A 26,077-nucleotide genomic window follows, 5' to 3' on the forward strand; every position below is an offset into this window, starting at 1 on the left:
CTGACGTCCTTCACGTGGCCTGGCAACAGGTGGAAAAAAAATATGAAACCCCAGGTTCCCACTCCGAGTATCTGGATTTAGAGTTGCTCTGGCCTGAAGCAGTTAGGAACTGCACTTGCTAGGGAAGTCCTGCTTGGGGCCCTGGAGCATGTCCCGTGCTCATGAACTCACCAGAGAACGAAGCCTGCAAGCTCTAGCTGGCCTCTGGCGACCATGTGTGAACTACAGCTGGCTTGGGTTTTTTCCAAAGCCTTATGAATTGGCCAAATCAAGACAAACTTTTCACTGAGATTAGAAAAAGTCCATCTCAGCAATAAAGTTGCTTTTCTGTCCAGTTCCAAGTCCCTCTTCCAATAAAAAGAGCGTCGCATCTTTTCAAAGAAGATTGCCAGAGTATTGGGAGGGAGATGTGGGCTTTTGTTTGTCTTAAGCCTGGCCATGCTTAGGTTAAGGAAAAGGATGCTCTCAGAAACATGGAATTGTTTTGGCTGAATACTTTGAAGAAAACCCAGTCTTCAACAGACACCTGGCAAGGAAAGCTTTGGCGTAAATATTTGCTGAATGGGCAAAGGTGTACGCAAATAAACCCAGGATCGAGGCAGCAAGATGCACTGAGCAGTCCTAACCATGGGTTGTGCTACCAGCCATGTATGTAACTTGCTTCTTTCCCTCCTTCAACACTGAACTCCGAGAAAACTTGGCCTCAGGGATCGATGTGGGAACGGTTGCGGTTTGGACCAGATGTGGCTCAGTCTTTGTTTTTAACTGGGTGTCTTCAGTGAATCGATTTTATGGCTCCACATAGCTCAGATTCTGATGTGTAATGAAGTTTGGCTACTTGAGCCAAACCCAATAATGTGCCAAGACAGCTTGGCTATACAAATGAGGTTATAAAGGTTTAACTAAACCAACAGGCTGAAGCAGAGAGTAGCTAAGTCATCTACAGAATATCTAAGTGTTTTGCTTCTTTGTGTAAGTAAATACTGTGCTTTGCTCACTAAGTATTAATTTCTAACAGCTGTTCCTGAGTATACCTTCATCATCCAGCACCAACTTGTCTCTGAAGTGCTCAGAATCGGTCCTGCCACCCAGGTAAGGTCAGTGTTGCTATAACCAAACTGGCTGGCTGATAGTTACTAACTTCTGCCTGGAAGAAGTTTGAAAGTTTGATTATAAAATGCATTATAAACATGAGATTTAAGGCTGGGGGAAGAACGGAGCCCTTGATTAAAAAGAAAAAAGATTTCTGTCATTAAGCGGACCCTGCAGCACACAGTTTCTCAATGATACAGTATGCCAGTACTACCTGTTCAGCAACAGCCACGCAGCTCATATGTTCAGGCTCATGGGCTCCTTTTTGGGGTTTCAGCACCCTCCTAAGACAAGTGGCTGACCTGCCAGGGCAACTGGAGTTTGCATCTGTATGCTGTGCGAGTTGGTGGTGAGATGCTGGGCTGTACGACCCCAGCATTCTGCCAGGTCTCATGTCCTTCTCTTTGCTGGATCAAAGAGGTTCTCTTACACCTCCTGCATGACTCTGTCGAGTTTGCACAGGAGCAGAGCCAAGGAGCAGCTTCATGCAAACAACAGCGGTCTCGGTCAGGAGGCAGCAAGGCTGCTGAGAGGATTGTCCGGTGTTTGTTAGGACCTAATTTGTTCACAACAGCAGCGGCTCAGCCAGCATCTTGGACTAAACCCCAGAATTTAGGCCCAGCTGACACATGCAGTGTGGATGCTGTCTCACAGGTTGCCTGACACGAGCCTCCCCTTGCTCATATCCACTCCCGAGGCGCTCGGCTAGCGCAGTCCTGTGGGGCTCCCTCCCTCCTTTCCTCTGCCGTGGGAAACTTGCCTCTGTGTCACCTCTGAAGTCATCACTGACCAGGCTGCAGCGATGAGTGCTGGGGTACCAGTTACTTTTTCCCTCTGCAAATGAACTCAAACTCGCCTGTCCTCTCAGCAAGCCACCAAGTCACCAGTGGGTGACGCCCCATCCCCACAAGCTCAGCCTCCTCTAGAGGTAGGAGCTGGAGATGGACACCCCATCTGATCCTACTCTCCATCCACTGGGCCCCTGCAGTGATCTGGGCTACCTGGGGTTTTTGAAACATTTCACACCAAATTCTTACGTGGGTGAAGTTCCTACATCAAGCTATGCAGAAGGACTGGAAAAGATATTACAGTTCATAAGCCAAGGGGTTAGAGTTGTAAGGGGGTATTTATTATTTGGCAGCAAGCACGTCCCAATGCTGAGCACGTTCCAGCACTGTGGCAGCGCACCTCATGACGTCTGCCCGTGGGACTCTGGCCAGCATGCACCTCACATGCCCGCAGCAGGGCACACCGACGTACGGGAGACTGCACGTGTGTTTGGGTGGAAGGACTGGTGGGTTTTCTTACCCTTTTTTCACGTTTTTCTACATTAAACTGCAAATGCAGAAGGGCCATACTGGGTTTCAGAAGTCAACCCTGGATCTTCCTGTGCGGTTTATAATGAAGCTGCAAACTCGAGTTGCCTTGCCTGCACAGCTTTTGTAACGCAGTGGCTACTCTAAGGTAGTCAACGCATATTAAGAAGGCACTTGCTGTAAGACAGATATTCCCTACAGAGTCATTGCCAGAGCGCTGGGGAGCCCAGGCTGCAAGATGGACTCTCTTTGCCTGCCCTTTGCAGCTAATCCTGCTTTGCCCCCAACAAACCCCCGGCGTGGCCACTAGTGAAAGCTGCCATCTTTTCGTCCCTGCGTGGTGTGAGACAGCGTGTGTGCAAAACAAGACTGGAAGGGACTTCCCTAAACCTAGCAGCAGGGAGAACGGCAGTACTGGTAACACGGAGTAAATAGGAAGGATATGTCTGAACATCCAGGGTAGGGACTGTAACACAAAAAAGTAAAGGAGTCAGAAGGAGAGAAAATTAGGCTATCATTAAAATACAGTGTGTTGCCAGCATTTGCAGATGCCCAGCATAAATCTGTCACTCTGCTATGGTTTTGCTAAGGGAGGGGAAGGGAAGCTGGTGCTCACCAGGCGATGCTCCGGCACTGGTCCAGTGCTAGCATTTACCACCATCTCGTGGTGAACCAGAAGATACCAGCTCTGTGCTGTTTCCACGTATTCATTAAAGCAGTGAGTTGATCCTCATGTTTTGCAGTCAGGGCTGTCCCTGGTCACCCCCGGCACAGAGGAGATGCCAGGAACTCATTGAACAGGATTGACCAAGGGTGAGGGAAGCATCACTGGGTTCGTTCCCTAGAGAACATGCCCAGCCCAGGACAGGCCTGAGAAAGTCTATCTGACAGACTTGCACTCATCTATACTCACGAGGCTTAAAAAACTTTAGTAAGAGACCTGCCTTCCAAGGAGCCCTCAGTCCTGAGGGGTGGTGCAAGAGGACACAATGCTTCTCCTCCAACATAAATGCTCTATATTTGGCAGGAGGAAAAAAACACCCTCTCTGCTGTTTTTTTCTGGGGTAAAATGCATGAAACCAGCAACAGTAGCAAGTCAGATTGACAGCGAAAGAAATTATGGAAATCAGTTTAGAAAACAGAATTTCATGGGAGGGCAGAGAAGGAAGGGGGCTGCCACAACGACAGGGAAGATTTATGATTTCCTTCTAAAAATATGTGAAGCAGTTTTGAGCTTCATTTTAGCTGCTTTCAGAAACAGTGACATACTAACAAGCTTTAATGCACCATGCTTTATGGAGGAAACTCACTTAATGCACAGTGGACTAATTTCTACATTTGAGATTCTCCCTAGCCTGCTAATAAATCAGAAGGGGCCTCAGGGGTGTGTGGTGTGGGGGTTAGCAAGCTGCACTCTGAACCAGATGGATGGGAGCTGTGGATTAAGGCAACGCAAACCCAGCGATGCTTACTGATGCCCTCGGAAAACAAAGTATCCAAACAAATGCTCATTTCATGAGCTGGTTGTTTTATGTCTGGTTTACCCCTACAGAGCCTAGTCAGCTGGCCTTCAGGTTCCATGTATCGACTAACCTGTGGCCTACAGGAATAAACTACTTTTTTTTTCTCCCCTTATCTCCTACCTTGCAGCAAAACCAGGGAGAGGAAGAGGTCCCTGTGCTGTGACTTTCATCTCCTCCAGGAAAAAACCAAAGACTTTCTCCTCCCATTTTTGAAGGATCCTTCGCGTGGACTGTTTTGCCTGTGGATCCTGTGCCAAGCTCCCTGCATTCCTTTGCTCACTTCTTGGCCGTCCCAGCTAGAAAGAGGGCGTCTGATTTAAATTTGTGGGTGGTGATCAGCAGGCCTGTGAACTATAGTTGAGCAGAAAAAGCATTTGGCATCACACTCGTCTCAGATAACTTGAGACATCCACAATATACACAGCTACAGCTGATCCGGACTCCCTTACAGGAGACACAGATGCCCAGACCATTTTACTTCTCTATACTGTCCCTCAGATATAAATGCATGCCCAGTGTTTCCTTCATCTGAACAATTTTAGACACTGATTCCAGGACAAGCTGAAGCAAAGCGTAGCCTGATTCGTTATATTGACTATATGTCTGCTGGCTGTAAGGACTGCAGAGCCTGAGCCGCCCAGGCGCAGATGTCCATGCCTACGCTGACCCAGGGGGCTCTGGCCCCTGTCCCTCTGCTTCAACCGGGGCACAGGAGATGTCTCAGCACCTGCAGCCGAGGGGAAAGGGCTGCAGGCAGTGCAGCCACCTCCGAGCAGAGGGGTGGGTCACCTCCTGCCATCCTCAGCTCCTGGCCTGGGGTGCAGAGGCTGACGGGGGGATGCCACCCTCCTGGGGGCTGTTAAATCAGATTGCTGAGCTGCCGAAGCACTGCACCCAAGCACCTGCAATGTGTGCGTGGTTTGGCTTCTGTGTCTTGACATCCTCACGCAGGGTATCCCACCCTTCTCCCTTTTGGGGATGGGCCTGGGGAGAGATCTGCCCTGGGCAGGGTCTGCTTTCTCTGCCTCTGTTTTCTTGATATCCAGCTGATATGGAGTTACTCGTGTCATACTCTGGAGAACGACAGAAGCTGAGTTATATTTAGCAATGTTCCCATACAAAACATCAGTCTTGTTAGGCAATGTTTGATGTAGTGCATCTAGTGAAGTACATGACTAAATGCCACGCTCTGATCCAGAAAATTCTATTGCCCAAGCAAACAGGAAGCCCAGAAAGTGTAATTATGTACCTACTTTTAGAAGGGAAAATCTAAACCGTGGTTAGATCTATTTCTACCTTACTTTGGAAACTTCCAAAAAGCATTTCAGGGCAGTCAGCAGTGCTCTTAGCAGATGACCAAGAAAAGCCCCCAAAGCTTACCACCATTACCCAAGCTGAAAGCTCAGCACAGCAAGATGGCTGGGGCCGCGGACTCTGCAGTGTTCAGCTGTGGCACATCATACCCGTTGTGTTCGAAGTAAATTGCTCCTACCTAGTTTTGAACAAAATTGCATTAAACCTTTGAGTCAGTGGACTGTTATAAGTTTTATTTCTCCTCTCAGGCAAGAACACTTGCTCTGTGGTGTTAATGATCTCCAAAGCATTCCTGTTGTTTAACTTGCCATGCAGAGTGATGCATGATGAGAGAGGGGCTGTATTACATTACATTATAATAGTGTTTCTTAAACTGATATAATGAAATACCTGCAGCGGAGCCAGAATGTCCGAGGCATCCTGTTGTGTATTCAACAACATACCACACACAGCTGTGCATATTTCTATCTGTGCAGCCCACAGTCAAAGAAAACCAAAGAGTAGAAAATGGAGGAATTTGTCTAGTCTCACATTAGAGGTCTGGGTGCTACGACGCAGACGGGTTTATTTGCAGAGCACCTTGGGGCCTGTCTTCTCAAGAGAACTGTGGAAAGACAGACAAACCAGAATTGCTGCTCTAGGAACAGGCAATCGTAACTTCTGTCCTTGCTAATACACTTACTGCAAACTACAGCCTCCCTCACCTCCGCACTGTACCCCTTATCTTCAGGATCTAACGTGCTTTTACTGCTCACAGAGAACATAACTTATATTGCCAACAGCTTGGTTTATATTTAGTCATTATTAAAAGCCAGGGGAAGTAAATAAAAGACACTATTGGCTCTGAGACGCTCTCTGCTCTGCAGGCAGTCAGATGATACGACCTTGAGAGCTCCTCCATTGCTGGTTGCTGCGGTAATCACTGCTGCTGAGAAAATGAGCCTTAACAGGATGAATTCAGCACATGATTTCATTACATCTTTCTGTACTTTTTTTTTTTTTCAATATGGAAAAGCCTCCCACACTCTCAGCTTTCAACTTTGTTTCTCTGTTGCTCAGTTGTCCTAAAGGTTTCTATCCTACTCACTTCATGGTGTCCTCCCTCTTTTTGTTCCCTTCCTTGTGGTTTCTAGATCACTGCTCTCTTAGCCAGACACACTATGTATTTCTTTGTGTGTTGTTTTCTTATGTCCTTGCTACTTTTGTTACTTTATCTGGCCCCTGTCTTTTACCTCTCTTCACTTTGGGATACTCTTCTCCCCACCTCTTTTTGCCTTGTGCTTTTTGTATCCTGGCTTACATAATGTTACTTGGACTGGTTCTTTATTTTTGCATGCAAAACCCACTGCATTTCTTTAATCTTCTCTAGTACAGTCTCACCATCACTTACACTACATTGACTTCATTTATTTCAGAGGCACTGGAAAGAATAAGAGGATAATCCAATTTGGGAGAGATCAGGACCCAGATAGTACAAAGCAGCAAAATGAGCAAGAGAAAGGTTATGATAATCCTTAAGCAAGATGCTCCTGTGTTGCAAAGGGAAAACTCTGCCAGGTGTATGGATTTTCTAGACCCAGGAGCAGCAGGAGACCTGCTGGCATGACTGTGATGCGCAGGCTGGGCATGCCATAAACTCACTTGAGCTTTCCAGACCCAAGCAAATAAAGGGTGTATGTCACCTGCACGACTTCCCAGCATCCTTACGGAAGAGCAACGTATTCCTCCACTAGCCACAGTCCCACATCAGGTGCTAGACATGAACTTGGGGCTACAAATGTCTGGGGAAACTTGTGTTATACAACCTGCATTCGTATTGCCTTTTTCCCATGTGGCAAATGACAAAGAGCTCTTCTTTTTCCCACGTTATCTGTCTCTGGGCTATGAAACACAACGAACATCTGTCCCTTTGTTCAAAGAATCTGCTGATGCAATTTGTTAAAGACAGAGAAGTATTGGGATTAGGGAGATGATTTCTATTTATGAAAACAGCACTATCAGCCCAGTCCCTAGCGTGAGGCAGTTACACAGCACAGCAGCACCTTACATTGCCTTAGTTTATTCCGTGGCTTGTACTTGGGTCAGCAGGACAGCAGCTTAATTGCCAGACGGTGCGAAAGAAAATGTGAGAGCAAAATTAAAGGACCAGACCTAATAACAATGAGCATCTGAGCCAGGCTGTCAGTTATTTCCGTCACCTTCCAGATGACTGAGCTTGAAGGGCTGGTAATGCTGCCAGCAGCGTGACTGCAAACAGGGTAGCGCTTCCAAACAGCAGTTAGTAGTATGCATTCATAAAAAGTTGCGCCTAATCCATCCTTATTTAGTCGCAATGATTTAATATCTGAAACATGCTCATCCTATATAATTCCCATTAGATATGTTCAAAACTCCTTACGTCATTCAAAGCCCTTTCAAAATCCCCAGGCCACCAGGATAAATATATTCCCTCACTGTTTCTGCAGTGTACGGCTGTTCTTTTTTGGCTCCAGCTGAAGAACAGTTTTGAAGTGTTCAAATGCTCTCTCCAATGTAGCGATTTAAAAATCAAAAGAAAACCAAAAGCAAAAGAACAACATAACCTGGTAGGCGGGCCCTGTAAGGCTGATTTTGCAAAGTCAACCTGCTGAATGGCCTTCGGTGCCCCAGCTCAGCCCAATGGACGCTGGCCATGCTGTGGATCTCCAGCATCCTCTGAACACTGCAAATGCAGAGCACAGCCCTCCCCAGCGGTGACTGGAGCTAGTGGGGATCGTACACGTCGCTTTGCGTTGCTACTAACGCACAATCAGAATTGCTGTCAACATTGAAATTGCTGTAAAGCTGAAATGGCTCTGTGACCAGCTAAGAGACTTGGGGAAGTGGATACAATGCAAAAGTGTATTAAATAATGTGTTTTTAAATTGCATGGTATTACAAATTTCTCAGAACAACTGCACTAAAAGTTGTCTTGACAACATTCCCAGTGAAAATGCAGTAATTTTATCTATTTTACCTAGAGCAGTTTATAATGGGGATATGAATATACCGTCCCTTAAATAGAATTGCCAGCTCTTTTACTGAAATAAATTGCTCCTTTGCACTTTGCAATGGATGTATTTTTCATAGCAGGAATGTCTGAGACTTAATTTTCCTAACAAACGCAGACAGTAGCATGGCTTTCCCACGCTGCCCTGGAGACACAGCATTGACTTATATTTTGTTGTCCAGAGCTGTCAGGGTTGTACATGCTGGCTGAATGGGAATTTTGCTTCCAGCTTTTCACCTGTCCCCATGCATGTCCTCATCATTTCCCACCCCTCCATCAGTTCATGTGACTTCTCATGCCCCAGCTGGTAGTCCCCCTGCATCTTGCTCCTGCTGCCCAGCAGCCTAGGTCACTGGGGGCTGTCCTTGGCCAAGTGTCTCAGGGAAGGTAATATTTTCTCCTGTCAGCCTTTTCTTAGAGGAAAATTATAACAAGGTTTGCACAGAGACTTCATTTAGGCAGCACATGTGCTCAAGTGGTTAAAAAACAGGCCTGGCACTTGGTGATGTAGTTCAAACTCCACCTCCATGACTCTGAACAGAGAAATTAGTTTCATTTCACTCCTCTTGCCTCTCTCATCACAGAGCTCAGTGCCTACATACTCATGAAAAGGCTGAGCTGGGAAGGGGCCTCAGGAGATCACCTAGCCCAAGCCCAGGGTCACCTACAGCAGGTTTCCCAGGACCCTGCCCAGTCAGGTTTTTAACACCTCCAAGGCTGGTTCATAGGGTGCTAGGGTTCAGCATACCACTTTGGTGACAACTCCTGTGTTGAGTTGCTGGGTTGCTTGGTGAGCCCCGCATACAGGCCAAGAGTTGACAGACACCCCACACCCCCCCCATTCTCCTCCCTGCTCCTGCGACAGGAGGCGACCGATGTTGTGGCTGCGCCCTGGGTCTCGCTGCAGGAGAAGGTACGAGGAGAAACAGTAGGGAACGTGGACTGATGTGGGAAAAATAAGGGTGGAGAGAAGTGAGATGAGGGATCCCAGCTGCTGAAGCAAGGGAAGGAGGTTGTGGTATGTTAGGGATCCCAGAGTAGGATCCTGGACTGAGAGGGGTTTGTTAATAGGAGAGGGATACATGGGGTTGATGTACTAGTGTAGTGGGATAAGATAACACTAAAGAACAGGTGGGATTGGAAGTGTAACTTCTTCAGTGCTTGTGTACAGCCCACCCAAAGTATATTTGGAGAAAAGGCATTTTCTCTCCTCCCCTTGGTCTTCCTCTGAAGCCTGCACAGGCCAGAATGACAGGGTCCCAACTTAGGTCTCTTTCTGTGTTGCCTTGCTTTTCCTTCCTGGGATTTGTTTTTTTCTAAGCTTTGTGCTCTTAGATGTTTCAGCTGCAACAATTTTTATCACGCTCGTATCAGACAGGAAGCCTGACGGTACATCAGCCTTTCAACCACCGCCTGTTTGATCAGGTGCACAGAGGTAGCAGGGAGAACTCACATAACTCTCTGTCTATACAATACCTATTGTTTCCTCTATCTCCCAGCTCCAGAGCTAGAAAAGAAAGATGTTGTTTCCTATCTTTGCTTCTAAAAGCCAGGGTTTTCAAACGGCCTTTTGATCTGCCTTTCACTGACTGTCAAGGCAACTGGTTCCTGGCTTGCATACAAAGGGTGCTCGCTCTCAGTCTCCTGCTCAGGTCATTAAACTTCAGAGCCTAATGCACTGATGTTGTCCATTTCAAGTTGGGAGACTACTGCTGCCAGGTAGCTTTTTGTTGCTACCATGCCATTTTTGTAAAGTTTCATTTCTGCTTTCCAAAGCAATGTGTACATCCACAGAGAGCGGTGCCTCTAGTGTTAATTTCCTAATCAATAAATTGCACCAAGAAAACCATCTCTCAATCATTCCAACGTGACACAAAGTATCTCTCAAGAAAACAAGACAAAGAGAAAGAATGGGCAGATAAACACCACGGACTTGATTTAAAAGCTGCATAAATGTGAGATGTCTGCATTTGATTACTTTAAAGAAATCCATTCCTCTCATCTTGTCTCTCCTTTGCTCAGCCTATGGCAGGGGAGAAAATTCATCCCTGCTGTAAGCCAACTGAAGTCATTCTGATCTCACTGTTTTTAATGCTTACTGCTGTGCTTTTTGTATTTATATGAAGAAATAGCATAAAGAAAGAAAAGAGAGAGAGGAATTAGGCAAAGTTACAATAACAAGTGAGATACCAAGCAAAGATTAAAGCAAGAAACAAAATGTTACAGCTCAGCATGGGGTCACACACACAGAAATCCAGCATTTTAACTCTCCTCTTCCCTCTTTGTCTATACATTGTTTTGTTAGACTGTCATCACCTTGCCATCTCTTACAGGCCTGATATATTTTATATCTTAAAAATGTAAAATGGCGGAAGGATGAAACTTCGCTTTGAAATAAGGCAGATATATTTCACGTAGAATGCATGAATTCCAACTAACCTTGATGTATTGGTGTAAAACACAGGAGGAGTTACTCAAGGACGGAGCTGATGTGAAAGGGACCCTTGCCTTCCACTCCCACTCCTCATGAGCCAAATGCAAAGCTGCTCAAGTTCGTCATGTCTTTGCACACATATCTCTTTCTCTATATATATATGTGTGTGTGTGTGTGTTTGCAGGCACATACCTGTAAATCTGCCTGTATATAGGTAATGCTCTGAAATGAATAAAGCTACCATCCTGTTGAATCTTCCAAATTTAGGGGCAGAGAAAGAGTAATTTTCAGAAATGTAGCTTCACATAGACACATCTAAATCTTGTCTATATCCTTGTTTTGTCTGGACTTGAATCTCTGTGCCTTAGTATCCAAGGTATTTATTTTATATGGAAACACTGCTTTGGGGCAAAGCCTGAGATAAAAGTGGATTTTTCTCATCCTCCTGACTCTTTCTGTTTAGGGAAGAATAAAATTAAAAGGTTAACTGGCAATGGAAAATCTTACACAACAGACAATGGAAAATTGCAACATTTCAGGGACTCATACTGTTAATGAGTAGCGATAAACAGTATCTTTTGTCTTCCTATCTAGTTATTTTGGATAAGCCAACATTACCATATACTCTTCCAACTGCAAAGCAGCGTCACTACTGTCATGTAAAGCCCACCCCGGCCAGCAGTAAGGGCATGCAGTACATACGCCTGGGGATATCTGCTGTATGGATTGCAGTGTAATACAGCGGTATCCACATAAACCTGGGTTTTAGAAGCAACGAGGTGCAATAACTGTGTACTGAGGTTGCAAAACTCATGTAATAAGAAAGGTCAATTAGCAACACCGTGCTCATGGCATGGGTGTCATTGCAATTGCTAGTCAAGGTGTTTGCAGCACAGACCTGATCTGCACAAGCACAAACCAGCAGTCAGGGACAGATGTAAACCAAGATGTCCATGGCTGGAGACCTGTCACCTACACGCCAAATACTTCTGTTTTTTCCCTGGGATAAAAATTCATATGTTGTTTGATTACTATGTTTGTGAGCTCAGCCAAGGGCATCTGCCCTGATAAATGCATCAAAGCTGAACAGAGACAAAGCTCCAAATACGGAAGTTGGTAGCAATACATAGATAGTGAAAGTAGCTGTGTGCCCAGCTTGCTGGAGAGAAAGATATGGTTGTAATAACATGGCACTTGACTTTGAACGTGAGGTGGCCATCCAGTTATCTATTACACTTGCTTAGGAGTATTCCACCCTGCTGAGACATTTTAAAGAAGTCATTGATGGATGGCAATTATGATTTTTCCCACGTGGACCTCAAGAAGTATCCAAATACAGTGCAAGATAATCCTTATAAAAGCATAGCTTACATAGAGCACTGCAACATTGGTCATGTCAAAAACCATGGCTAAAAACTCCCTTTAAACAGAGAGCAGCCCCTCATCTTTCTCAGGCATATTGTTGAACGTCCAGGAAGGTTCAATAGTTTAACATGAATAGTCCTAACATTTTAATTATATTCAATATTTTCTAATATTGCTATTTCACAGAATCACAGAGTGTTTGAAGTTCGAAGGGACCTCTGGAGGTCATCTGGTCCAACCTACATGCTCAAGCAGGGTGACCTAGAGCCAGTTGCCCAGGAGCATGTCCAGCTGGCTTTTGAATATGTTCAAGGATGAAGACACCCCAGTCTTACGTTCAGATGACACCTCCTGTGTTTCATATTTACTAATATTTTAATGCTGATATCCCCCACAGAAGATTCAAAAAGACAAATTTTATAGATGGGGATAATGTGGCAAAAAAAGAAAAAAAACCTGCTAGTCTGGAGCTATCCAGCAGCCCCAGGCCAATAACAAGTGTGGCCTCCTAATTTCTGAGCCTTTCTCTCACATGGCTTCCTTTTCCTTCAGAACTTGTGGTGCCTCTTCCTTTGCCTGCCTGTTTCATCCACCCTCACCAGGGAGCAGGAGCAGGCTATGGCTGCTACTGGTGAGACAGTAATGACAAGTGTCAGAATGGCCAATGTCCATCCTGCACGTGACTCTCTGTGGTGGACACAGCAGATGCACACGAGCATAACCAAGGCCATGCATAGGCTGAACTTTCTTCTGACATGTCCTCTTGACCTTCAGCAAACAGCCATTTAGGAACTTCCTGAGGTGACAGTTTCATCCAAATCTCTGTGTACTAATGCATATGTTTTCCATTAACTCATCTAATCACTTCTTGAACCTACTTGTACTTTTGGTCTCCACAAAATCTTTCATAATGTTGTTATATACTCATGAACAAGCCTTGTTTGTTTTTAAACTTGCTGCCTGATCATTTTGTTGAGTGCTCTCTACTTCTTCTAGTCCAAGAAACAGTGACTAATCATTCCCTTTTTAGCATCGCCTCAGTATTCAGCACTACCTAGGCCTGCATCCAGACCCAGCACCTCTCTTCAAGTTGCAGAACCTAGCTGATTCAGTCTTTCTTCACAGTGCTGTCTTCTGTATCTTTCCTGGTCCTCCTACATCTATTCTGTAATGTGGTGAGTGGAACTAAGCAGAGCATTCAGTAACCCAGGGACAATGCAGATCAGGAGAGTGATGTAATGCTGTGTTCAGTTTTGTTCTCAGCTCCTCTGCTTATAACATCTGACATTGTTGGCCTTGACAAGAAGAAGGTGCATGAAGAAGTCAGAGTGCATGGTCAGCTGAGAGTGCCAGACTTGTTCAGGTTAGAAGGGACCCCAGGAGGCCTCTAACCCAACCTTGTCCTCAAAGCAGGGTCAGCTACGGGGTCAGACCAGGCTGGTCAGGCAGTTCTTAAAAATGTCCAAGGATGGAGACTGCAAAACCTCTCTGACCAATCTGTTCCACTGTTGGGTTGTCCTTGTGGGGAAAAGGTTTCTCCTCATACTCAGTGTGAACCTCCCCTGTTTCACCTTGCGACATTGTCCTTCATCCTCCCACCATGCACCACTGTGAAGAACCTAGCTCCATCTCCTTAACACCCTCCCTGTAGGCACTGGAGGCTGTGGTTAGGTCCCTCTGAAGCCACCTCTTCTGCAGACAGAGCAAGCCCAGCTCCCTCAGCCTCCCCTCACAGGGCACGTGCTCCAGCCCTGATCATCTTGGCAGCTCCCACTGAGGTTGCTCTGGTTTATCTGTGTCACAAGGTGGGGACTGGGAGCAAAACTGGACATCCTAATCTAGTTGAGGTGTAATGAGTGCAAAGTAAAGGGGAATAAGCATCACCCCAGATCAACTGACCATACTCCTATTATTACAAGCCCAGATGCTGTTGGCCATCCCTGCTTCTAGGGCTCATTGCTAGCTCAGGCTCAGCTCACTGCTCACCAGGACCCCAGGGCCTCTTCAGCAGAGCTGTCCCCCAGGCAGTCAGGCCCTGGCCTGAATCACTGACAGGGTTTTTTCACTGAATCACAAAATGGTTGAGGTTCAAAGGGACCTCTGGAGGTCATCTAGTCCAATCCTTCTGCTCAGGCAGGGTCACCTAAAGCAGGTTGCCCATGACCATGACCAGAATGCTTTTGAGTATTTCCAAAGATGGAGACTCCACACCTCTCTGGGAAGCCTGTGCCAGTGACCAGTCACCTTCCTGTGTTTCAGTTTGTGTCCATTGCCTCTTGTCCTGTCAACGGGCACCACTGAAAAGAGCCTGGCCCCATCTTCTTTGCACTGTCTCTTCAAGCGTTTACACACATTGATGAGATCCCCCTGAGCCTTCTCCAGACTTAACAGTCCTAGCTCTCTCAGCTTTTCCTCAAAGGAGAGATGCTCTGGTCCCTTAATCATCTTTGTGGTCCTTCATTAGATTTGCTCCAGTATGTCCATGTCTCTCTCGTACAGGGGATCCCAGAACTGAACACAGCACTCCAGTGTGGCCTTACCAGTACAGGGTAGAGAGGAAGGATCCCCTCCCTTGACCTGCTGGCAACACTCTTCCAAACAGAGCCCAGGATAACATTAGCATTCTTTGCTTTGAGGGCACATTGCTGGCTCATGTTTGCCATCCCACGTGTAAAATTTTGCATCTGTTCTTGTTGAACCTCATATTGTCCCTGTTGCCCCATTTCTCAAGTCTGTCTAGGTCTTTCTGAACAGTAGTCCTGCCCTCAAGTGTACCAGCTGGTGTCCCCCCTACCCCACTTTGGTGTTGTCTGCAAACCTGATGAGAATGCTTTCCCTCACCTCTTCACTGACAAAGACGTTAAACAGGACAGGTGCCAGGACAGACCCCTGTGGACCTCATTTGTTATTGACCTCCAGGTAGAGTATAAACTATCAGCCACTACTTGTTGAGCCCAACCATCCAACCAGCTTCTTTCTGGACTAAAGAATGCTTTAAAATTTGCATGTGAAGGTTTAGAAAACCTTATAAGCAGAAATTGGCCAATCTGAGACTGATCAAGACTGGTTCATGAAGATCTGGGGTTTCAGTTATGCTAGTTTTGATCCTTACCACCAGCAGAGGAATTGGTTGGAGGAGTTTTCACCTTTGACTCCCCTTATAGTCAGTGGAAAGATAGAGCAAGAGCCTTATGCAAAGGATAGCCCATTCCATTAACTCTAATACAGATTTTTAAGACAGATGGGATAAGTCACTGAGGGGCTATATGCCTCCACTAAGGAAGGAACTTAAGCAACTAGTTCAGTATTAAACACCTGACTTGCGTGCAGCTCATGTCAGCGAGATGAGCCATACATTTGCCATCTTTGTATTTTAATTCCACCTGTAAAATGAGGATGCTAATGCTTCCTCATTCCTCACATCTATTTGAACAGTATGTAACTACTAAATCAGGCTGAAAGGTGTTTTGCCTGGTGTCTGCAATAATGACAACTGACATTTTTCTGAGCCTTTCTTATCGGCTTCATGTTAACCCTGTTAATGATGAGGGGATGGAAGATGGAGCTTCTAGAGCAAATAAATCTTGAGCATCTGCACACAGCCTAAAAAACTCACATAGAAGAGGCATGAAGGAAAAAATAAGGCAGTGAATTTCCACAGTTTCTCTCAACCTTTTGAACTGCTGCCAACTTCAAATCTAAACTGGCATATTTCTTATTTTGCTGATTTTAACAGGAGATAATTATAGCTCATTGTTCCACAGCTTACTGTGTAAAATGCTGAGCAGTACTTCTGTCTATTCTTCTTAGCTCTGAGGAACTTTAACTACTTTTGATTCTCGTGTCCCAGATAACCACTATTTAGCAGTTAAAAGTTCATTAAAAATGAGGCCAAGCATAGATGAAAATGCCAACAAAAACATGTCTGAAAAGACAGATGAATAATATGGCAGTGCCAATAGAAACAGGTTTTCTCACACTACATTTTTAAACATATTTAATGAACATTTTATAAACTTTAAGTATATTTGATGCAACAGACTTTCTACAAAGTAATTGAGTAATTGCCCTCAGGATGGGAAATTTAAAAATCTGAATGATACTCTGAAGCAGTACCCAGTGAAGACACTTTCTGCAAATATCCATGTGTATTTCTTTCATGACCTAGAGTTCAAATTTCTCTACTGTTTTGCACACTATGGAAATACATTTAAACCATAATGCATAATTAAAACGAAGATGGGAAAAGCATGATTGTGTTGCACTCCTGCACTTTTCCACAATTAGGAAGGCAACAGTTCCCTTGGGTTCCCTTCTTTGGCTGTGAAGGAAAATGGCTGGTTAGTATTTCCAAAACATTTCTGTGCTATTCCACGACATCAATTAGCTCAACAAAAGGAGGTTCCTTCTCCCATTCTTTTAATCCAAACTCCAATTGAAAAACACATCATTAGAAAACATTCTTTTAGAGGTTCCTCAATTTTTCTTTTTTCATTTGAAGTTTACTACACTGAAAGGGTGCTCATATTATCCCTCCTCTCAGTTCGAACTTTTCTAATGAGATCCTCACCTTTTTTTCTTCTTTGTGGACAGGTAGGGGAAAAAGTGCTTTTTTTGCTAGCAGAAAAACAGGGTGGATGAACAGGGCACCAGAATCTTAGATTAGGACAGAGATTCATCACTGACACATAGGACAAAGGTCAAATAATTTCTTACTAGAAAATATCCAAAACAGTGAAGCACACTTGGAAGCACAAGTTGCAACCAGGATTCCTGGCCAGGTCACAGCAACAAAATCTATTTTCCTACATTTAAAACTAACTCTAAAACACCAAACAATTATTAGTAAGCTTTGAGTTTTGTAGCGCTGGCTGAAGAAGCCTGAGAAGCTGACAGAGCCAGGGCTGGCAAACAGGCAGCAAGGCAGGATGATAACCTGAGCAGGGTAATAAAAGCGTGTCAGCAGGCACACTTCACAGGCCAGATGTTTGTGGAAACACACATTCACTAGAGCCTGAAATAATTGTTCAGAGCACAAAGTGGGGCAGTTCTAGTACTGATACGGGCTCAGTAGCCACCACCTCTGCTAGGGCACTGGCTGGCAGGAAGAGAGTAGAGATAACCAGCAATATGATTATCTGTTATGAGGGGAACAGTTTATTATTTGCCAGAGGCAGCAAATCTCCCCATGAAAACTGTTGTTCACCCATTCCTAAGAGTTTATGGCATTGTTTGCAATGTATTCCAATCAGAACCTGATGGTCATTCAGAGATACAAAATAAGCCCCTTTGTTCATGTTATGCTATGGTCTGATAAAAAGAGCCAAACATAAAGTTCTTGTTAAAGAATAAAAGAAAACCAGAATGTTTTCATCAACCTATCAGAGGCCTGACATTCTACCAAGGGCCACTGACAAAATTAATATTTATTTTATATGAACATGTTTTGGTGAGAAAAATATCTGGATTTACACTGATTGGTCCTTGTTTATGTTAAGAAAATTTTATGTAATAGGAATGGCTCGGCACTGCACGGAGAACCAAGCAGGTTATGATGCAAATCTTTAAGGAGATGGGAAATCACCCATATGGTAATTATTTATTATGGAGATATTCAAAAACATGCAACTTCCACTAAAACTGCCAGGAGTTGAGTTCATAAGTTCCCTGTACCTTCAAAGCTTTTTTCTCTTCTAGCATCATGGAAATTGAAATTGTTTCTACATTCTCTTATTAACTGCTGCAGAACTTGAGGACTAATAATCCAACTCCAAATGGCTGTGCTCGCACAAACCAAAACAGAAGAAGAAGAAAATCCAGGGAATGTGAAATGTCAAACAGAAGAGAGACAAATTCATACAAGTACACAAGATACAAAAAATGAGGCTAGAAATTGTATCTGGCTATATGGTCACCTTGATAACTTCAACAAAGAGCCTTTCCAGATTGGTCTGGAGCCAACCTACTGCTTTTTTCTTACTAAATAACTTCAATGATTTGTAGTCCTGTTTGTACGCTATTTCCTCCTATTTTAATCTTCACAGGGTCAGTGAAATGCTAGCTCAGGGACACTTTCTGAAGCACAAGAGGCTTAGTCAACCTGTTCTGCATAAACATCTGAAAACACATAGATCAATCAATTTACCAAAGGCAGTACAGTATCTAACTTGTCCATTCCTTCCTGTCCTGAGATAGTAAAGATTAGAGACACGAGACGCATTTATTATGTTTTCTCTGTGCTTGAACAATCATCATAAAATTTCAGTTCTGCTAAGTCTATAGACTAAGAACCAAGGATACATTGACTCCCGGTGCTTTGCCAACACAACAGGCCTTTAAGGTATGAAAGCTGATCAGGTACACAGTCAAATTCCACCAGGTTTTCTTCCTTCCATTTCTGAAGGACAGTCAGGTAGACGTGTAATGGGGGACTAAAATAAAAGGGATGGATCAAAATTTGGTAAAGTGAGCTGGTCCTGTTCCTTTTTTAAGGCCTGAAATATATAGAAACAGGATAGGTAGCTGTTCTTGATACTTCTGTATTGCATCTCCCATCTGAAAGAATTCTGGGGACAGGTGAATGCTTTCACACACTGCTGAGAGCCCAAAGCTCCCCAGGTAGAGGTCTGGGGCTGTGATCTGAGACAGCCATAAGAACTAATCTTATCTAGATCAGAGAAAGAAAACCTAGAAATCTAGTAATAAATCCAGAGCAGAAAACTAGATCAGAGCTAGCTAAGTACCAAAGATCAACCCTTGATTCTAAACAAGGCCTGTGACATCTTAAGCAACCACAGTTTGTCGGGACGATGGCCAAGCCAGCATTTCCAATGCCACCTGTAAATCTGATGCACTTCATGTACCAATTAAAGAACATTCTTTGAGCTCCAGTGTCCCAAACTGTGCAGCCTTGATAGCCTCCCAGCTCTACCTGATTGGGGAAACTGCACCAGGAGCGCATCCGATTTGAACCCACCATTCAAAACATGTGCCTTCATCCTCCTTGTGCCTGGTCTCCCTGACACCTGATCACCACCATGACCAAAAAATTTTATGACTCACAGGTAAATCAGACTGAGCAAAGGACTGACCTCAATCAGAACGTTTTAAAAGCTCTTGTTCAAAGAAGAATACATGTCAACATTGATTTGAGCTTCTCTGGAGTAGCTGAAAGGAGATGTTCCATCTTCCCATAGTGTCTATTCCAAAGCTGCGGAAAAAACCTGCAGACCATGACCACAGCTGAAGCAGGCACATCTGTATCTCTGCCTGAATGCTACACTGAGCCACTATTTTTACCCACTGTTACAGCTAAGATGGCTGAATTACAAGGTCACGTATTTTGCTGAAGGCCATATCATGAGTCATTTGATTAAAACTCTGCCCTTCCTGGCTCTCAGTCCTTTGCTCTACTCATTAGTACACACAATGTAATGAAATGTTGGAATATCCCCAGAAGGGAGTCTTGCTTAGACCACTTCCTCTGTAGTTCACTACCACAGACCTCAATTCTTGTCTTGGGCAGCTTTCCAGCTGAACTGCATGATGCAAAATAACGTTTTAAGTTAAATTTCAAGTGGGATAATGAGCAGCTACAGAACTTCAACATTGTTCTAAATTTAAACAAAACAGCAAGAGGAATTTTAGAGAGTATTCAAGAGAGTAAACAGAACAGAGGGTAAGCAAATACAGAGCAGACACTATTCGCCCTTCCTATTATGCATCTTGAGAAGTGTTCTTTGATGCATTTAGGAACTTATGACCTCCCATCCCTTGCCTTTTTTTTCAATTTTTAACAAAAACGCTTTACCCAACTCTCTAACCCACGATAATTGGAAGCTGAAAAGCTGGTAAAATTAACCAGCTGCACTGACCAATGAGAAATCATTGATAACATTAGATACTTTATTAAAGTTGCATTGAAACTGTTCTATTTAATAACACAGTTTAAGGAAAGGTTCATTTTGTAAACTCACAGGGTGTTGGAATGAAAGATGTGATAGTTCCCATGTAACCTCATAAATTCTCTTGCTAGTCAGTCTCGAGTCTATGAGCTCTAATAAAATTCTCATGAGAACACAGTATCCGTCCATAAAAACTCCTGAACCCCCCATGGGAATCGGCTGGTTTAGAAGGGTTCAGAGGTTCAAGCCTGTGGTTTATTTATTAAAATTTTCTCAGTAAATATATCATGGTATAATAGATAAAAACCACACTGTTCTGTGCTAGTAACATCCATCTTCCATAAAATACATGAACAGTAAGCTTCAAAAATAGGAAGGAGGTAGAACCTTCAGTTACATTTAAATGTGGGTGCACCGAACTTTTTCTCAAAAAGTGGCTGAAATCATAAACAGGAGTGAGAATTTCCTTCCTTATGTTTCCCCTCAAAAAACCACAGTCATCAGAAGCAGCTAAAATGTTGCTCTATGCAAAGCTACAAAAAGGGAATTCAGATTACCTGAGCTTTCAGTAGACTGGGCTGAGGTTAGACACTGATAGCCCCAAAAGACAATGGTGACTTAGAGATTACATAGCTGTAGTATTAGAGGTGTGAATCTGATCAGGAACACCATGTCCACGCTGGAAATACAAGCATTATGTATAGTCTGTGGTTGAAGGCTCTGAACCAATTTTCTTCCTCCCTCTATAAAGCCTCCGAAGCAACCCTTAAAAAGTGCAAACTCCTTCCTTGGAGCCAGTGAACAGCTGTAGGAATGTGACAGACAGCAGTAGCTTCCATGAGGCAATATTTTACCCAAGAATTGCTCAGACACTCTAGTAATGGGTTTGATAGCTAGTTGGTGTCAGCCTATTTATTCTAATCCACACAAGCGTTTCCATCATAAAAGGCTCCTTAGGCAGGAAAAGTATCACTAAAATCCAGATAGATTTTTTTTTTCTGTTGTAAAGCAGAACCAGTTGGTCTAAATCCTGGGCCTCTGGTGGTGGTGTCCTGAAGAACGATTCCACCCTAAGAAAGAGTAAGTCTTTCATAGATATTTTATGGCAGGTCATTTCAGGCCTTTGGAGGCAGGCTCTTCGGGTGGCAGGAACAGACAGGTGACAAAGTCACCTTTCCTCCCAGCACTACAGCCAACTCCCAGCTTCCAGGTCAGAAAACGAACAGGCAGACAGTCACAGCTCTCCTTGTCCAAAAGACACTGCTTCATGCAGGTGCGCAGAGCTTCGCAGCCCCACCACACCGCAGAACCCAGGACTGCCAAAACCACCATTTCTCTAAGGTGCCGGGGCTGAGCGTGCCACAGGCAGCCTCCACTTTCTTTACTCAGCAACTCCCATATCCTCCACTCTTCCCCTGGCACTTCTGTATTAAGAGAAAATGGGAGAGGAGGATGCTATGAGGACAGGGTGGAGCACCCTTGCATACTCCCCGCCTTGCCTCCCTGGGACACAAATGCATAGCTTTCATACTCAGCTGCTCTGTGCCCCATACTGCATCCCATACTCGCCTCCCCGTTCCCCAACACTGCTGCGGTGTTTGCCTATAAAGAGCACAAGGCTGCGGAGCAAATGAGCCATTAGTCTCATCTCTCTGTAGTCTGCGTGCACACAGATCCTGCTCCGAAAAACAGACTGTTCTGATTTCTGCCAGCCATCCACTGAAATGTAAATGTGTTTTACTTTTTATTCTCAGTTTCAAACAACTCCAAGCAACTTCACAGGCCTCCTTCACTTACCATAATAACACCTTGAATATGTTCAGAAATTTTGCTTAGCTTGGATAATAAAGTTCTGGCTTTGTATTTCAAAGCAGTGTACTTCAAATCCTGCTGGGATTGCATTTTTATTAAAAATTCTCTGTATCTTTCCTTTCTCTCCATGTAAGCTCGGCACATGTACAGTATTTGAATGCCTGGATTAGAAAGATAATTAACAAAACTATTCAAACAACCTTTTTTTTTGTTTCTGGAAGAAGTCAAACTTACTCTGTGTGTGTGTGCCTGCACGCTCATGCATGTGACAGAGCTGGTTTCCTTCACACTGACATACCCAATAAATGTCTACATAGAAATGTGTATGTAAAATTCAGCTGTTCAACATGTAAAGTAACCATTAAATATCTTAATTTTTTAATGGAATCAAGAGTTTGATCCTACAAACAGCGTACACTATTAGTTACTGTTAGCCAGATATAGCTGTGCACATACAAGAAGTCTGCAGGCACACTACCTTTACACATCTATATATCTTTTCTCTGGAATAGAGCTGTCATTTGCATTTGCCAAATGATTTACACCATACAGATACAAGAAAGCAAGGGAATATAGCATTCATTGACTTTTGCAAAGCAGAAACTAGATCTGAATTCCATTTTGCCCCACTCAAAATCCGAAAGCTTTAGGGAAGCTTCTGCTTGCAGTTTAGCTCCAGCAATAACAGTGACCTGTAATTTACACAGCACATCTTTTGAAAAAAGACTTACAGGGGACATTTCAGCCAACAGTGAACTGCAGAGATGGGGGAAGTAAGTTTGTGACATAAAGAGATAGGCCACAGAAGTGAAAGACGAAAGACCAAGAATACTGTATTCCTTTGAAAAAGGTAGAGGATAGTAGGGAGGCACACTATAAATTTTAACACCAGATTATTCTTCAGCTTGTAAAAAATGTCAAGAGACCTTAAATACCTACAGATGGTTGGTGCCTCCATTTTCAGTTACCTCTGACAGATGGCCCTTCCCTATGGCCTAGCACTGATATGCCAAGAACAGTGATTAGAGATTGACTCAGAGGCAAGAGCAGTGCCATACTTTGCAGCTGTATTTATAGTCAGACCCAGAGTTTTCCTTGCATGTCTATCTGCAATTCAAAAACACCGCCTGAAGACATATTGAAACAATAGCAGTCACATAGCTCTAACCCCCCTGCCCTGATTTACCACAATAAATCATGCTGTAGTGAGAGAAAAGGCTATTCATCAGTCATAATGAGATCCCAGAACTTATCTGCATCCTTTCTAGAAGCTAACAGCTCTGCCTGCGCTTAATGCATCAAATTATCAATGCAACTCTCTTCCATTCCCAAAAGTTGAGGATTCCGTTATAGATTAAATCATCAGTTAAACTACTGGCCGGTAATCGCAAAACCTGAGCCAACTGCTGACAAACCAAATCCATAACTGGCATTTATGTGAAATTAATCACGCAACACGTGGCATTTGTTAGCGCTTTACCACATTGTACACAGTCTGTTTTTTTCTTGACTCCAGTTCCAGTTTCAATCATGGCTTTTCATTTTACGTAAAACATCCAAAAAATACAATGATCCAAATTTCTTTATCACCTCAGAAAATGTAAACTGTGGGAGTGCGAAATATAAATTCTTCACCATCCAGTAAATCACCAGATGGCTTCTCTGCAGAGCCTTCCCAATGATCCAATTTGCTGGTTCCGCCCCATTTATGATCCCTTTACTGAGAATCTTAATAGGTGTTCAGAAGATGTGTAGTAAAGCAACCGTTCACTTTATTTTTGGATTTTGGAGCCTGAAGAGAGCCTGGAAATAGGTTTCCCTGCCCACTTATCATTACCTTCAACCACGTGGGATGCATCCAGAACATCACAACTCTCTGGTTTGCGCAGTGTCAGCCACTTGGCTGCAGGCAGCTGCTTGGCCGGGCCCCTTGCCCTCCCTGCTCCTCTGGCCCTGTGCCTCCCAAGGATGGCTCTCCCTCACTATGGACCTGGCAGGGATGCACAGCACCCCACCCCGCCTCCATGACAAATGGCATAATGTCACCTGGGAAGATAAAGATGCGTCCAAAGTGTGTATGTGTGTGTGTCAGTGGATCAAATACACCAGACTGCCTGGTCAGCATTTGCCCAGACTGACCACGCTAGAGAGGATGATCCTCAGCCAGATTAAACATTTACTGGGGGATTACAGAGAGACCTGACACGGAGCAGGAGTCAGGCTGAGAAGAAGCATAAAAGACACGCGAAAACTCTTAACAGGAGGGAAAGACCTTGGAGTGGAAAGAGCTTTCTCAAGGGCATGTGGTTTGGCCCATGACTTGTAGGGAACTGCAGGGGTCTGCATAAAGGTAGAGGACCCCCATCTCCCGCAGGAGGCATGCGTAAACAGGGAGACCAGCATTCTTTGGGAAGGGGGGTTGTTTTTGTAACCCATACTGCCCACAAGTGAGGGGGTGCATACAACTCCGGGTGCGTGCGTAACCGTGTGTTTCTCTGCGTATGTACGTGTACACTAAGAAGGCTTTGGGATTAATTATACGAGACTGTTTAGAAATTTCTAGTATGGTTTGCCTATTGTATTACTGATCTTGTATGCATAGGTCACTGATTGCTGGTTAATTACATACTGCCAATAAAGCAATAAACTGCTTTGATCTGTATTTATTTTGAACTATGTGAACTCAGCAGTTTTTCCCTGCAAAGTCTAACAAATTGCTGAAGCAACCAGAGATCGCTGCAGCACAAGGATTTTATGTTTTCTTCCAGAGCACTGACACTGAATAAATTCACGTAAAGAACAAATTCATGTTTAGTGAATCACATCGAAATACAGGTGAGATCCCTAAGTGCACAAATATTTGTCTCAAAATAATTATTCTGAAGTAAGACGTTACACATACGGTTATTTCAGACCTATTTCCCAGGAGTTAGCAGATGTTACATGGTTAACATTTGTGATTAAACATGCTGTTACACTTCAGTTTGGGGATCAGGACTTGCTGTTTGCACCATATTTTTCCTTTAAGTTGTCTGTGAAAAGAACAAACCAGGCTGGACTGGGATCTCAATTACCACAATCCGACAGAGAAGAGCCTTAGCTAAGCCCCACTAAAGAATCAAAACTGTAACTGTACAAGTATTTTTTGCATGTTGCAGAGTTTTGTTAATCCTGTAGGTTTGGGGGGCTTTTTTGTAACAGCAACTCAGAATTTCCTTTTTCTGTAAGACAGACAAATCTTTTCAATTTCACCCATTTAATTGGCCTGGCCAATTCCTCCTCCTTCCATAACTGTAATAACATACTCTAGTATTCCCTAAAGCATGTTTTGCTGTGCATGCCTGGATACGCTAGTCAGTGCTAATTTGCTATAACCCTGCTGTCCTGACTTTCCCAGACCGCACTGATACACATGTGGGCAGTTTGGTCTGAAGTGTGGCCTTTGCGATAGCCTCATAGCCCTGAACATTGCCCAGGATCGATGCACTACCAGTGACAGCGAAGTCTCCACGCAGCCTCGCAGATCGGAGAGGGCACAAGCAGGCAATCAATCAGGAAGGCTCTAACACTTACCAAACAATGAACTTAGAACAACTTAGTAAAGGAAACAAACAAAAAAATCTATTTCTGGGCTGCGATTGTAGCTGGATATCCCAGCCAAAGATAATTGTATCTCACAAAATTGCAAACCTCACATGAGGGTTTATAGTGGAAAAACACTGACAGGCCTTTGTCTGCGGCATTGTATTCACAATACTGTAATTACAGCTTTACCATAACGAGTGTAACTCTGTGGTCAGAGAGATGGCAAGAATATGATATTTTTCCATGGAATACTTCTTCCTTCGTAGATGTTTGGCTTCAATTCTGGAGTTTAAGTTGCAGTGTTGTTGGCATTATTTTTCTCACATTTTCATTTTTTGGGGGCTGATCTATGTAAGTGCTTTAACTTGGCTCCTGCTTTTAGGTATACAAATAAAAATTACTTTATTTTTTCCAAGCTTGATTAATTACACATAAAAGTAGACATGTAAACACTTTCTATCATTTTGATGTTTATAATCCTCCCTTTGCACCCGCAGTGGTACTCCTTCGGGTATTATCAGCCACAAAAAATGAAGATGGCTTTTTTCTCTTTTTTCAAATTAGGTCACTGCTGTTATTAGGCGAGATCCCTGAGGTCCCACTGAGTGGTGCTCTTCCAGGCTGGCTTGGCAGGAGACATAGCCTAACCCACGCTGCCTAATGACAACCACGATGAGATACCAGTCTTACACCCACTGAGGGCT

The 26,077-nt window shown here is 44.0% G+C and overlaps 1 long non-coding RNA gene across 1 annotated transcript in view; it reads right to left on the reverse strand.

Moving 5' to 3' along the window:
* LOC142055729 (uncharacterized) overlaps positions 1–23,801 on the reverse strand; it is a 28,198-nt gene extending 4,397 nt beyond the window's left edge. Inside the window, exon 1 of the long non-coding RNA XR_012660013.1 lies at positions 23,626–23,801. This is a non-coding gene — a long non-coding RNA (uncharacterized LOC142055729). The remainder of the gene's footprint in view (positions 1–23,625) is intronic.
* Between the last annotated feature and the right edge of the window lie 2,276 nt (positions 23,802–26,077).

Source organism: Phalacrocorax aristotelis, chromosome 3 (assembly GCF_949628215.1).
Source record: "Phalacrocorax aristotelis chromosome 3, bGulAri2.1, whole genome shotgun sequence".
Classification (NCBI taxonomy): Eukaryota; Metazoa; Chordata; class Aves; order Suliformes; family Phalacrocoracidae; genus Phalacrocorax; species Phalacrocorax aristotelis.